The following is a 14,662-nucleotide window of genomic DNA, read 5'->3' as shown; positions in this document are numbered from 1 at the left end:
ATTTGAATTCTTATAGTTTCAGTGAGGAGCCTGAAATTGGCTCAAACACTAAAGAAAAATAAAAGAAAAATACACAGAAAGAATAAAACACTAATTGGATTTCTAAAATTTATACCTACTGTGTAGGCAACAAGACATGTTTTCATTGCTACATTTATACAATGGCCAGATGTTAGATGAAATTTAGCTCAATGAGTATTTCAGCAAGAAAAGTCTTTTAACAAGCATGGGAGGCTAGAGATATAAATGTCAGCCTGATTTTAGATAATTATCCTGCTTGGAAAATGTCCAAAACAATGTGTCACCTGAATAATTCTAATATTTTTTTCTTTTTTCTATGTCGTCACTCCTCAGGTTTAAGGAGACATTGAGAACACAAGAAAGCTGAGTTCTTCTACATGCACATATTCAGAAATCTCTGAGAAACCATGGCACTGATTTTTGAAAGCTTTATGCATAGCAGAGTGATAGCACATGGTTACAGCTCAGTAAATGCATAGTGAACGGATGGATGGATGGATGGATGGATGGATGAGTGGATGCAAGAAACACTCCAATCTGGAGGCATTAAGTTAATCTGTGAACATATGGCAATCAGAGCCTGTATTCCTTCTTCCCTTATGAAAGTCCTGGCCATGGGTCAGATAGGTAGAGGAGAAATGCAAGCATTAGAATAATTATCAATTATGAGTATGTATATGGGGCTTTATAATTTATAAATATTACTCTCGATCATTTATGCTTCAAGGCTTATTGTGGGGTAAGCATTACTATCATTTTCATTTCCAAAGATGAAAAAAAACAAGTGTTAATGAGATTAAGTAAATTACCCAAGATGATACCCAAGAGTAAAGCAAAAACTAGAACTCACATCCCAATTAATCTCATTTCCCTAAATCACACAACGTTCTCCCATTTCTCCCATTCATCTATCAGTCTAATTTCCCATCAGCCATGCTTTCTTAGGTGGCAAGAAATATATTAAATCCATGCAAGAGAAAATTCTTATATACAACACCAATAAAGGGCAATATTTTCAGTTCCACAGACCTGGAGTATCACAGATCTTAGAAAAGTTCTCAAATAAGAAAACAACGTTGGGGCACCTGGCTGGCTTAGTCGGTAGAGCATATGACTTTTGACCTCTGGGTTGTAAAAAGAATAAAGAAAAAGTCTACCACAGATTTACTTTAGGATACTTTGGATAATTTCAGACATTTTTTATTGATATTTTTCCTTTTGAAAATAATATAAAGATCACTATTTGAGATTTTGTAATCTGGTCCAGGAAGGAGAATTGGGGATTAATTGTGAAGATACTGATAGTGTCTTCCACATTTCAATAATAATAACCATAATAGCTTTCAATTATCGAATGCTTATTGTGCACAAGACATACCCTTGACACTTGAGTAGTCATTCCTCATAGAAACCTTATCAGGTAGGTATTGCTATCATCCCCATTTTACAGGTGAGGAAACTGAAGTCTAAGGAAGGTAACTTGTTCAAAGTCAAATAGGTACTAAGTGGTAAAAGTAGGATTTGAACCCAGTCTGTCTAGACTACTCTTAGCCACTGCCCTGTGTTGTGTCTTACCTGTGGTACTGGAGGCGTCCAATTGTTCTAACATTCATATTTGCTTTTTCCAAGCCTTTGACTTTTCAAATCCAGTAGAGATTGCAGTGTGTTTAAACTTCTCAGTTGTTCCCGACTTCACCTCACATTATCATTTTGACCACCTTTGAAGCAAGATTTAAATATTCAAGAACAAATGCCACAAAGATAAGTCAGCTAAACTTACAAAGTATTTTCAAAAGGGACTTTGAATGGCCAAGACAACTCTTTCTTTACTGAACAGGAGTACGACGGACACCTCTTACACAATATACCTTCCACGTTTCAGCTTAAGTTTCCTGGTTATTCAAATAAAATAAAATTGCAATAAGAGAATCAACAAAATGGTGTTTGGAAATAATCTGAGCTTACCCTAGATCAGCCTATAAAGTGTACAGACTGTATTTTTTTTTTAACAAGATAAAATAAGGGTTATTTTTGAGTGGTTAAGTTATAACATTGTTACAATGGCACCGGCTTTGGGAAATAATTGAATGGAATGACCAATGCTAGTACCTTTACCCTTTCCTGCAATGGTTAAAAGGAGAAAGATTTTGCTTTACAAAACAGAATGGAACACACCTAGTACCTGCGGGTTTGCAAACTATAGGACTGTAGAGTAAGTCCCCAAATATTTTGACTCAGACTCTCAGAAGTCAACAATCTTTTAAACAGTCTTTTGAATACTATATAGAGACGTATAACCAAGGACTGTTGGAAACCATTTAATTCAATTTGGGGCTCCCAGAGGGGAAAGAGGAAAAACAGGGAAGAGCGAGGGCAGGGCAGGAATCCCAGGGTAACAGAGCCCAGTTAGTGGACAGGGGGGTCCTAGCACTCCTGCCCCCACCCGGTGCAGGAGTAGGTAGCACAGCCGTTGCCCCCTTGCAGAGAAAAGTCCCTGTGCTAAGGCAGAACACTCTTGTCAACCTATATTAAATTAGTGCCCCAAACAGAACTGGACTGTGCTTTGTCATCAACAGACATGAGCCCCCATCTCAATTTGAATCGTCAAATGTCAGGCTGAAGAGAAACAGACTCATTTCGCTCAAAAAATCTAGACTCTACAGTGAACTTCTTTGTAAAAGAAGACTTATGAGTCCAAATCTCAGCACATGGCTCCTGGAAATGAATTGCCATATTAAGCTACTCCAGGATTTCAATGTCAAAACTTATCACAAAGGATGTAAGCCTCACCTTGTTGTTTCAAAAGCCAATCTCATGGAAACAGTCACAGAAGCACTAAAGAATGAGAGCGGCTGAGGTTTCTCTGGTGACCCGCAGTGAGAAGGAGTTGAGAAAAACTGATACAGATTATTCAGCCCTGTGGTGTTGGTACATTGTGGTTAAATCATTCATATTCTTTGAACTCTAATAAAAAATTCTCATCAAACAATGATGACATTTTCATCTCATCAAAGTTTAATCATAAGAGTATTGTAATTCAGATTTTCTTCACCTCGTTTCAAATTGAAAGTAATTGTCAGACGTCATTTTAATTCTAACCATTACATCCGTCCTTACATGCTCTCTCTCACATTATCATGGCCCATTTTGTTCTCTAAGAGGCATGTCATTTTTTTCTATTATTCAAGCAGTTTTAAAAGAACTTTGTCACCTACTTACAAATAGTACACTTAGGGCTCATTTTCAAAAGCATTTGAGATAACAAATGAACATGAATGGAAAATGTTTCCTTGAAACACTGAGAGACACGAGGGGTAATAAATTCTGACTATGGAATTGTTTGATGTTGGAAAAACACTTAATTGCCTGAATTCTTGAGTGTTTAAAAAAAAATGTCCTTAGCAACCCTCAGAACAACGGGCTTAAAATGCACAAAAGCAGAGAGGTAAACACACGCTTGCTTAATTTTCTTCCATTGACACTTCGGAAAAATAACTCTGCTTTACCGCAGTTGAGACAAAGAGGTGGCTCCTTCCTGGAGGTGGTAAGAGAGCCCTCATCACTGTTTCCAAAGATATATGGAAATCTAGCAACAAAACCCTTGAGGCCTCTAAGATTTGGGATAATATGTGTGCTGTATTTTCTGTGTTTCCCACAAGAAACATGTCTGACTACCAGAATCAGAAAGAAAAAAAATGAATGATATATTTAGAAAGTCCTAAGAGATCTGACTGAAATGTATGGGTCAGAGGCGGACACAGAAGATACAATATGGAGCCTTTTGGAATCGTTCTCACATCTGTGTCTATGTCAGAGAGCAGAAAGCTCTAATCAAAACAAAGATTCTACCCTCAAATTCTTATGGGGTGAGTGGGTAAGTAATGCAATGGAGTCAAGATGTATTTGGGGAGACTGGGACAAATTGAGGCAAACCCTGCTCAGTAGATTTTTGTCACCTCAGAACTTGGGTCCAATATGTGCTGATCTTCTAATGTTTCAGACAAACTTAAAATTTTTAATTGTATATGAAGTCTCCCAATTCTTAAATGTTGGCTGAGGTGTATTTTTTTTAACGGTAGACACAAAGAAAATAAGTCTGAGATTAGACCAGGCTCAAGCATCACCAATTTGAGACCCTTACTGTAAGGCTTCTTGGACATCTTTATTTATGTTCCTCAAATGCCCCAAACTGAACATGTCCCAAACTGAACTAATTGTCCAATTCTCCCAGCCTGTTTCTCCTCTTGTGTGTCCAAACTGCAGAATGTCTAGGCCAGAACCTGGCTATCAACAACATGTAGTTCCCCTTTGCATTTGATCATTTGCCAAATCGAAGATCTCCTCAATCCTTCTTGCCTCCATTCTTACCACCTCTACCTTGGTTCAGGCCAATGCAATAGTCATCATTGCATTACATTCCAAACCCAGTGGTTCTCGACCCAAGGTAACTTTGTCCCCCAGATGATAATTGGAAGAGTCTGCAGACATTTTGGTTGTTACAACTGGAGGTACTTCTGGCATCCAGTGGGAAGATGTCATGGATACTTCAAAACTTCAAAACATCACACGATGCAAAGGACAGTCTTCTACTCCCAACAAAGAATTATCTGGCTTAATACGTTAATAGTACTGAGGCCGATAAATCCTGCAACTGGTGTACCTGCCTCCAGTCTTGCTTCCCTCCAAGCAAGAGGAATAATCCTCTCTTAAAAATGAAATCAGGCATCGCTTCTCGGCCTTTTGGCTAAGATCAAGTGTAGTATCTGTTCTTATCAGTTTAATATCTGATACGTCCTCTATCCGAGGACAATATATTAAATGGATTTTTGGAGTTGGGAGATGGAATAGGAGCTTGCTCCGTCCACTCCGCGCATCGACCCGGTATTGCAGTACTTCCGGGAACGGTGCACCTCCCTTCCTAAAAAAAAAAAAAAAAAAAAAAAAATGAAATCAGGGGCTCCTGGGTAGTTCAGTCAGTGGAGAAACCAACTCTTGATTTCAGCTCAGGACGTGATCCCAGAGTCATGGGAGCGAGCCCTGGCTTGGGCTCTGTGCTGAGTGTGGGGCCTGCCTAAGATTCTCTCTCTCTCTCTCTCTCTCTCTCTCTCTCTTTCTGGCTCTGCCTCTCTCCCCATTCACACTTGCTCTGTCTCTAAAAATAAAAAAAAATTTAATGAATCCTATTTCAAGGTTATCTTTCAAATGTGAAATCATATCTTTTCATCTTTCAAAAGCTATCTTTCAGTGAAATCATTATCTTTTAAAAATGAAATCACATATCTTTGGAAAAATCTGGGAGATAATGTTTATTTTTCCATCCAAATCCCACTCACACACTTTTTTGCAGCAAGAACCCTTTTGCTTCAGTGAAGGATGGGTCCTCATTTCCAAGGAGTCAACTTTTACTATGCTTATCTAACTGGAATCATCTAATCGCCCTCTCTATGATTGGTTTAGGAAAGTGTCTGAGAAGAATTTGCTTAACATCATCTGAAAAATATTCTCTAGTCTTCAAAGGAGGCTGTGATAGATTTGTTTACAAAGATGATTGTAACAACTCCTACCACTCTTTACAATACAACGTCTCTGTTCTTTCCATCATGGGGTCAGATCTATTTCTTATCTCTTGAATTTGGGCTGTTCCTGCAACTTGCTTTTACCAATAGAATGTTGCAGAGCAGCTTTATGGGATTTTGGAGGCTAGGCTTCAAGAAGACTTGTAGCTTCAGCTCTCGCTTCCTTAGAACACTGCCCTGAGACTACCGTGTGAAGAAGACCAGTCTAGTCAACTGGAAGAGAAAACCACTGGGAGCAGGGAGGCCAGCTGTCCCAGTCATCCCAGCTGAGGTCCCCGACATGGAAGGGAGGTTATCTTAGACCATCTAGCCCCAGATAAGCCACCACCGGACTGACTACAGGAGAATGAGTGAGTCCAGGATAGCAGCAGAACTTTCCGGCTAAGCCCAACCCAAACCACTGACTCACAGAGCCATTAGCACCGAACATGGTGATTGCTACAGACCACTAATTTTTGATGTGATTTGTTATGGCTCGATAAAAGACTGATACAAAGACATAAGGAAGGAACATGGCCTTTCTTTCCTTCTGCTTTTGGATGTTGTGTGAGGATGCCATATCTGGCTTTTTTAGTCATTCTGAGAGATCTACCTGGCACACCGAGAAGAGCAGAGTAGAAAGAAAAGTCTGATCCTGCCTGATATCACGGAGCTGCTCAATTAATCTCCCTACCTCTAAACCTCTTGTTATAGGATAAAACATAATAAAGTCCCCCGATTGCTCAAGATATTTTCATTTAGTCTTTCTCTCACTTGCAGACAAAAGTACCCTTTGAACTTCCATTATCCTCTCGTTAAAATTAAAGCCCGTTCATGATCTGATCCCTGCTTCCCTCAATACCACCCACCTTGCTCCTCACCCTGACGGGCACACTCACCTTGAACTTCTTCAGTTCCTCAAGGGAGACATACCCTCCCTGCCTGGCTCAGGCTTTCACGTATCCTGTTCCTTCCGACTGGAGTTCTGTTAGACCCACTACCATGCACCATCGCTCTCTCTTTCACCTCAAAATAATTGAGTCATTTTTTGTAACATTTATATTAGTAGTTCTACCAAGTTTGCCTATCAACAATACTACTCTAGCCTCTCGGCCCATTTCCCCCTCCCCCTGAAGGCAATCACTTTCACTTCTTTTAACTAAATATTTTGGCCATTGCTTCTATGCCTGTAAATAATAGAGTTGCGTTGCTACTTGCTGACTTTCTTCAGTTTGGGGTTTTAGACATTTATCTATTGACTTGCCACTACTGAAGAAGATTCATCGTCTTCCCTACCATTTCTGAGGCACAAATAGAGACAGATATGTTCTTTACAGCTGAGCCATGAGCTCACTCGAATTTCTTTGCTTTTCTTACATTTTTTGTTTCCCTTAAAGTTAATAGTAATCTTGTAGGGCTGATTTTTCTGATTTTTAATGTATTTTATCAGTTTAACTCCAAGTCCTCATCAATTTTCCAAATCTCCTCTGAAGATGTTGAGATAGAGCAGGCAGTCTCTCAATGGCACCTTTCTGAAGGTCTCCAAGAGCCTTCTGCTGGACTGCTGGAGCTCCTCACCTGGTAAATGTCTGCCACCTTGGGACCTATCTTCACCATCACCTTGAGAATTTCCTTTGGCCCTCTCCTCTGTCTCTCCTATTCTCTATCTTCCTCTTTATTGTTGCTATTTGTCTGTCCTGACAATTGATTATAGTCTGAGAATAGAAATTTTGAAGGCCTCTGGCTTCTGGCAGATGAGAAATATGATGCCATTTGCTTTATTGATTCATTCTCTCTCTCTCTCTCTCTCTCTCTCTCTCTCTCTCTCTCTCTCCCTTTCTCTCTCCCTCTCCCTCTCTCTCTCCCTCTCCCTCTCTCTCTCCCCCCCCCCACCCACCACAACCTTTCTCCTCAGCTTATGCATGCCTCAATTCTCCCCAGTGCATTGATATTTTGTAATGATATGTCTTGCATCTATTTAAATCCACTGCATTTTGTTGGCAAGCATACATTGAGATTTTTTATCTCAAACAAAGATCCTTCAATTCCAGTTTATTTACTTGCATTGTCCCTTACATCCAACTCTCCATTTTGTCTCATACTGGAACCTCCTGTACTACATAGATGCTTTGCTCACATGCCTGGTTATCCTTGACTGCCACTCACATTTAAGTATGGGGACCAAGAAAACCCGAAGGACTCCACCAAAAAATTTCTGGAACAAATACATGAATTCAGCAAAGTTGTAGGATATAAAATCAATGTGCAGAAATCTTTTGCATTTCTATACATCAATAATGAAGCATCAGAAAAAGAAATCAAGAAATCAATCCCATTTGCAATTGCACAAAAACAATAAGTTACTTGGGAATAAATCTAACTAAAAAGGTAAAAGATCTATCCTCTGAAGACCATAGAACACTTACGAAAGAAATTGAAGAAGACATAAAGAAATGGAAAAACATTCTGTGCTCAAGGATTGGAAGATCAAATACTGTTAAAATGTCTATACTACCCAAAGCAATCTACACATTTATTGCAATCCCTATCAAAATATCACAGCATTTTTCACAGAGCTAGAACAAACAATCTTAAATTTTGTATGGAACCACAAAAGATCCAGAACTTCCAAAGCCATCCTGAAAAAGAAAAACAAAACTGGAAGCATCGTGATTCCAGATTTCAAGCTATATTACAAAGCTGTAGTGATCAAGACAATATGGTACTGGCACAAAAACAGACACATAGCTCAATGGAACAGAATAGAAAACCCAGAAATGGACCCACAACTGTATGGTCAACTCATCTTCAACAAAGCAGGAAAGAATATCTGATGGAAAAAAGACAGTCTCTTCAACAAGCAGTGTTAGGAAAAGTGGAAAGCAACATGCAGAAGCGTGAAACTGGACCACTTGCTTACACCATACACAAAATAAATTCAAAGTGGGTGAATGCCTAAATGTGAGACAGGAAACCATCAAAATCCTAGAGGAAAACCTCTTTGACCTCAGATACAGCAACTTCTTACTAGACACATCGCTGAAGGCAAGAGAAACTACAACAAACGTGAACTATTGGGACCTCATAAAGATAAAGATTTTCTGCACAGTAAAAGGAAAAATCAACAAAACTAAAAGGCAACCAAAGAATGGGAGAAGATATTTGCAAACAACATATCTGATAAAGGGTTAGTATCCAAAATCTATAAAGAATTTATCAAACTCAACACCCAAAAAACAAATAACCCAGTTAAGAAATGGGCAGAAGACATGAATAGACACTTCACAAAGAAGACATCTATATGGCTAACAGATACATGAAAAGATGCTCAACACCACTTATCATCAGAGAAATACAAACCCAAACCATGATGAGATACAACCTCACACCAGTCAGAATGGCTAAAATGAACAATACAAGAAACAACAGATGTTGGTGAGGATGCGGAGAAAGGGAACCCTCTTGCAGTGTTGGTGAAAATGTAAACTAGTGAAGCCACTCTGGAGAACAGCATGCTCAAAAAACCAAAAATAGAACTACCCTATGACCTAGCATTTGCAGTATTAGGTATTTGCCCAAAGGACACAAAAATACAGATTTGAAGGGGTATTTGCACCCCAATATTTATAAGCATCATTATCAACAATAGCCAAACTATGGAGAAAGCCCGAATATACATCAACTGATGAATGGATAAAGAAGATGTGATGCACACACACACACTGGAATATTAGTCACCCATCAAAATGAATGAAATTTCGCCATTTGCAATGACACGGAGGAAGCTAGAATGAATTATGCTAAGCAAAATAACCCAAAGAAAGACAAATACCATATAATTTCACTCATATGTGAAATTTAATAAAACAGGTGAACATATGGAAAGGTGGGGAGAGAAGAGAGAGAAACAAACAAGAGACTCTTAATGATAGAGAACAAATTGTGGGTTGATGGAGGGAAGTGAGGGGGCATGGGCTAGATGGGTGATGGGTACTAAGAAGGGCACTTGTTGTGATGAGCTCTGGGTGTTGTATCTAAGTGATGAATCACTGAATTCTACTCCTGAAACCAATATTGCACTGTATATTAACCGAAATTTAAATTAAAAAAAAAAAAAAGAAGTATGGGGACCAAATCCTTCAAACACAAGGGTAGTACTCCTGAGCTATGAACTTCATTGTAGGGTGATCTGACTTGGCAGGTCAGGTGAGGAACCCTGGATGTCACCATCTATGGGACTCTGTGCTTATGCTAGCCAGATTCCCCAGAGAAAGTTCCTCAGTCCCCTGGCTGATTGACGTCTGCAGGCTGAGAGGGTAGGGGATGGCCTCAACATCTAGTACACATTCACTTAACCCTCTGGTTTCAATGTGGTATCTCCATCCTCAACTGAGCTCAACTTTCCCTCCTTTAGAAAAAAATAAACCTTCCTTCTCTTGCCAGGGCAGTCATTGGTTGAGATCTGGGAATCTGACTACTTCAAAACCCAACCTTCAACCACTCCTCCTCATTTTAGCCTTTCTAAAATCCTTTTAAATGTTTATTTATTTCTGAGACACAGAGAGAGACAGAGTGTAAGCAGGGGCGGAGCAGAGAGAGGGAGACAGAAACCGAGGCAGGCTCCAGGCTCTGAGCTGTCAGCACAGAGCCCGACGGGGGTCTCGAACGGACTGTGAGACTGTGACCTGAGAGGCAGTCAGATGCTTAACTGACTGAGCCACCAAGGCACTCCTCATTTTAGCCTTTCTGAAGTTCCCTTGCCTGCAGGTTACAGGCACTTCTGAGCTGTGGGTTCTGCATACATTGAGTTGGATTTCATCTCTCACTTCTGCTGAACCGTCAATTCTCTCAGGTCCTTTACCTCTCATCCATCTGCTTTCCAGGTTACAAAATTTTGTAGTTTTTGCCTTCTTTTCTCTTCTTCTTTCCTTTGGGGTTTAAGACTTTAAAAATCACTTTAGAATTGTTTTATGGGGAACTTTGCAGGGAGCTAAAGCATTTAATCTTCCACATTTCACAGTAAGCTTCAGATCCCTTCTGCTCTTTGTTTAACAATGTTACTTCCTCTGAACCCCCTGGAGCCCATGTTAGGTGCCTCTGCTAGTCTCCCCCTTAACACCCTGTGCTCTTCCCATCAGGCATGTGGATGTGGGTGTGGATGGGACCAAACCACAAATTTATTTTTGCCTCTTTCTGTCCCTTTAAACTTTTATTCAGTGGAGATAATCTTCCCCATCCCTGGAAGGAAAGTTGGCAGAGCCCCGTGAGTTCTTACTTGCTCACATGGCAGAGACAGTTCTGTGATCGCTTTCATTCACAAAACCAGATTGACTAACTAGAATGTTTTAAGCCCAAAATGTCAGGCAACTCTTCAACCTTCAAAGTGAAGAACGTTCCCTCTTGCCCTTGCTCAGTCCTGCACTTGGCCGACTTCCAGGAAGGAGGTGTGCCCAGCTTCTGTTTTGTGCCTCTCTCTTGGCCCCCTTTCCCTTTCAACAACAGCTCACATGGCTGTGGGCAGAGGGCAGAGTAAACAGAAATGCCGGATTTAACAAAGAAAAATATTGGTTGGGTAGCTTTGAGCTCTCTGGTCTGGCAAATGATTATTGCTGACTCTTTCCTCATAGGTTGTAGTTTTGTTTTGTCTTGTTTTGTCTTGATTTTTACGTCTTTGGGATTCCCCTCCCCAGGGACTCCTCATCTGCAAATTTCAAGATGGGCTGAAGGGGATGTGCTCTGTCTGGCAGGCCTGCAGTCAGCTCTCTGCTCCTGGGACACAACAGGAATAAATGGTTCCAGCATGGCCCATGGGAAGCATTCTTACATCTTCTATTCCGACAAACTCTGGGCATGGTAGGCTGACCCCTGTGCAACATGAAAGCAGCTCATTGCCCCTCTGTCACCCTCCAGACTTTCCAAGTTAGAGTTGGACCCCAGTCCAAGGCGACCCCCAATCTTTTTTTTTTTTAATTTTTTTTTAACGTTTATTTATTTTTGAGACAGAGAGAGACAGAGCATGAATGGGGGAGGGTCAGAGAGAAGGAGACACAGAGTCTGAAACAGGCTCCAGGCTCTGAGCTGTCAGCACAGAGCCTGACGCGGGGCTCGAACTCACAGACTGTGAGATCATGACCTGAGCCGAAGCCGGCCGCTCAACCAACTGAGCCACCCAGGCGCCCCGCGACCCCCATTCTTAAAACACACAGCACACTCTCTAAGAGATCATAGTAAAGGCTCGAGTTGAAGAATGTGATGTTATTCCCTTCCCATCCTACCGCTCGGGGTAAAATTAGGGACTTGTAACACCATTTCCTCCAAGGAAATCCCCAAATCTTTCTGCTCAACACACTTGTACCTCATCCAGTTTTTAACCAGAATTTAAGGAACTACTTCCAGTATATTACTATATAAATAAATTATGTGTCAGGGAGAATCTGTCTCAGGTTGACTTCGATTTCTTGTGTTTATTATATCAGTGTCTTAACCAAACCAGGCAGAAAGCGTTCATTTTCAATTCTTTTTCATTTGGTTACTTGTCTGTCTCTACCCCCTAGATCATAAAACTCACTAAGGATAAGGAGACATCAGAACATCTCTAGAACTTGGCACATGCGTGGCATACAGACATCAATCTGTAAATACTTTTTGGTTGGTGAGTGAATGAATGAATGAATGAATGAATTGGCTATTACTGGTTTTCAGCATGGAGCTGTAACACAATAAACAGTTATTAATTATTTCTCCCCTCTCTACCCAGCACAGGTACCAGTCTTAGTTCCAATTTGCAGTTGTAAATTAAACAGAAAAAACAGAAATGCTAAGTCTTAAGACAAGTTACCAATGAAAGTGCTTAAAACTTCTTTTTAAAAGATTTTAACAGGGGCTCCTGGGTGGTTCAGTCCATTGAGCCTCCGACTCTTGGTTTGGGCTTGGGTCACAATCTCACAAGTTTCTGAGTTCGAGCCCTGCATCGGGCTCTGCGCTGACAGTGCAGAGCCTGCTTGGGATTTTTTCTCTCTCTCTCTCTCTCTCTCTCTTCCCCTTCACAGATCTCTCTCTCTCTCGCAAAAGAAATAAACATACACAAATTTTTTTTAGTTAAAAAAATAAAATAAAGGATTTTAACATGAGCTCAACAACCTCCTATTTCAAGTGGTTCAGAGGTTGTCCTTGATAAGGAGTTAAATGAAATACCCAACTGGGGAGATGCTCCAATACCACACTTCTATGAAAATACAATAGCTTTGTTTCATTTTTATGAAGAAATTGAAATCGGATTAACAGAAAATTAACTTGGTCAGGTCTCTTTTTTATTGTTCAAGCCAAGTGAAAAATGAAAAGTAAACAAATTATATCCTATTCTAAAATTCTATGATTCCATGATAGGAATAGTGGAAAAGGGGTTAGACTTTTCAAATATTGCCAGCAATAATTTTGCAATTTCTGGTTATAAGCATTTGGAACATATTACATCCAAATTTCTGTACTGAGTCATTCCCACATTAATACTAAATTTAATTTTAGTTATTCAAAAAGAAGTGTAGAAGTTTATAGAGAGTTACGGAGAAAACCTGGGATCACATAAAATTTACCTGATGTAAATATCACCTAAATGTATTTTTTCCCTAACTTATGATTATAGAATTTATGAATGTATCATATGTATGCCCACCTGCTTCCTAAAAAAGATTTGAGGAAGATTTCAATTTTTTTAAAGATATCCAGTTACACAGGATAAATATAAGAAATAACAAGGCTGTAGACAGAATGATGCTTATATATTTTGAGTCACAGACGAAGTTTTAGATTTAGCTCTAAAATTTCTGAGATCAAGTCAAAAGAAGAAATCTAGTAGTCTTTATTAAATCTGCCATAATGTAAAAGGAGACATACCAGCTCTTCGAGGGTCACTATTTTAGTTTTTGTACTGAAGTCCAGGACTAATTTATTTTATGAGTATTTACAAAATAATGGCTAATATTTATTGAATGTCTATTATGTGCAAGCATTATCCTAAACTCTTCTTATGTGTTGATAATTTCATCATCATATGAGCACTGCAAGATAGATTACCATCCCTGCTTTCCAGGTGAAAAAATCAAAGCTACAGAGAGATAAGTTGCCCAGGGTTACAGTTGGAAAGAGGCAGCCCTAATCTGGACACCCAGAGCTCCTGCTCTTGACTGACACATTGCAGAAAATCTTCATGGATGGTTCCACGGGTGACTCTGACGGTCTCCATTTCTTAAATCAACACTCAAAGCCAGGGGCATAATATTGAACTTAATGAAAGCATTTGCACTATTAAAACTTAGCTAATAGAACCATTGGAACTTAGCTGAAGACACACAAATTGCTCGCTACTCAGTATGCTGTAGGAGTGGAGAACAGCAAACCTATAGGAATCCTTCTTGTAACTCACATGTGTTAAGTGCTTACTATATAACGGGCACTGTGCCGAATGGCTTGGATGCATTATATAATGCAGTCCTCCATCAATCTTACAAAAGGAGGTATTTATTTATCTATTCACCCCAAACTGTTGATCATATACCTTCTATGTATCAGATACGCTGAACGATGAGTGACAGGGGTGAAGCAAAGAGTATAGTGCTGGAGACTTACCCGAATTAAATCATAAGAAATAAAAGCGTAAGTATGAACAGAAATGTCGTGAAGAAAAGATAGGGTGTTGGGACCTCATTGACAAGAAGATTGGACGTAGTCTGCAAGGGCTTCATTGTGGAAGTGACATTTGAAATAATATCTAAAGGTTGTGTTGGCGTTAATTAGGTGAAAGAGGAGGAGGGACAGGCTCTGGAACGTGAAGAAACATGAGAAAACCCAGAGGGACTAAGAGCAAGAGAGAGAGAAAGATTAATTTGATCAGCTTGCCCATTGTCAAGAGCTATGAAGGGAGAGAGCCTGGATTCAAATCCAGGTTCACGTTTGAGTTCACGCTATTAACCCCCACCTCATTATGCTTCTAACCCCGAAGGTGTTTCTCTTCGACATTCTCTGAGAGCTAAAATAGCAGTCAGCTCAAACAGAGTTCTTCAAGGTCACCCGACGTGCAAACTACAGGT

The 14,662-nt window shown here is 39.9% G+C and overlaps 1 non-coding gene across 1 annotated transcript; it reads left to right on the top strand.

The window, feature by feature from the left end:
- Window positions 1-4,745: 4,745 nt before the first annotated feature.
- Window positions 4,746-4,936, top strand: LOC128777160 (U2 spliceosomal RNA). The gene has a single exon (XR_008422356.1). It is a non-coding gene; the product is annotated as a U2 spliceosomal RNA (small nuclear RNA).
- The last annotated feature ends 9,726 nt before the right edge of the window (window positions 4,937-14,662 follow it).

This window comes from Panthera pardus, unplaced genomic scaffold (genome assembly GCF_024362965.1).
Source record: "Panthera pardus isolate Hobbes unplaced genomic scaffold, ASM2436296v1 HiC_scaffold_15, whole genome shotgun sequence".
Lineage (NCBI taxonomy): Eukaryota > Metazoa > Chordata > Mammalia > Carnivora > Felidae > Panthera > Panthera pardus.
The sequence above is the reverse complement of the archived record's forward strand: the minus strand, read 5'-3'. Positions and strand labels throughout refer to the sequence as shown.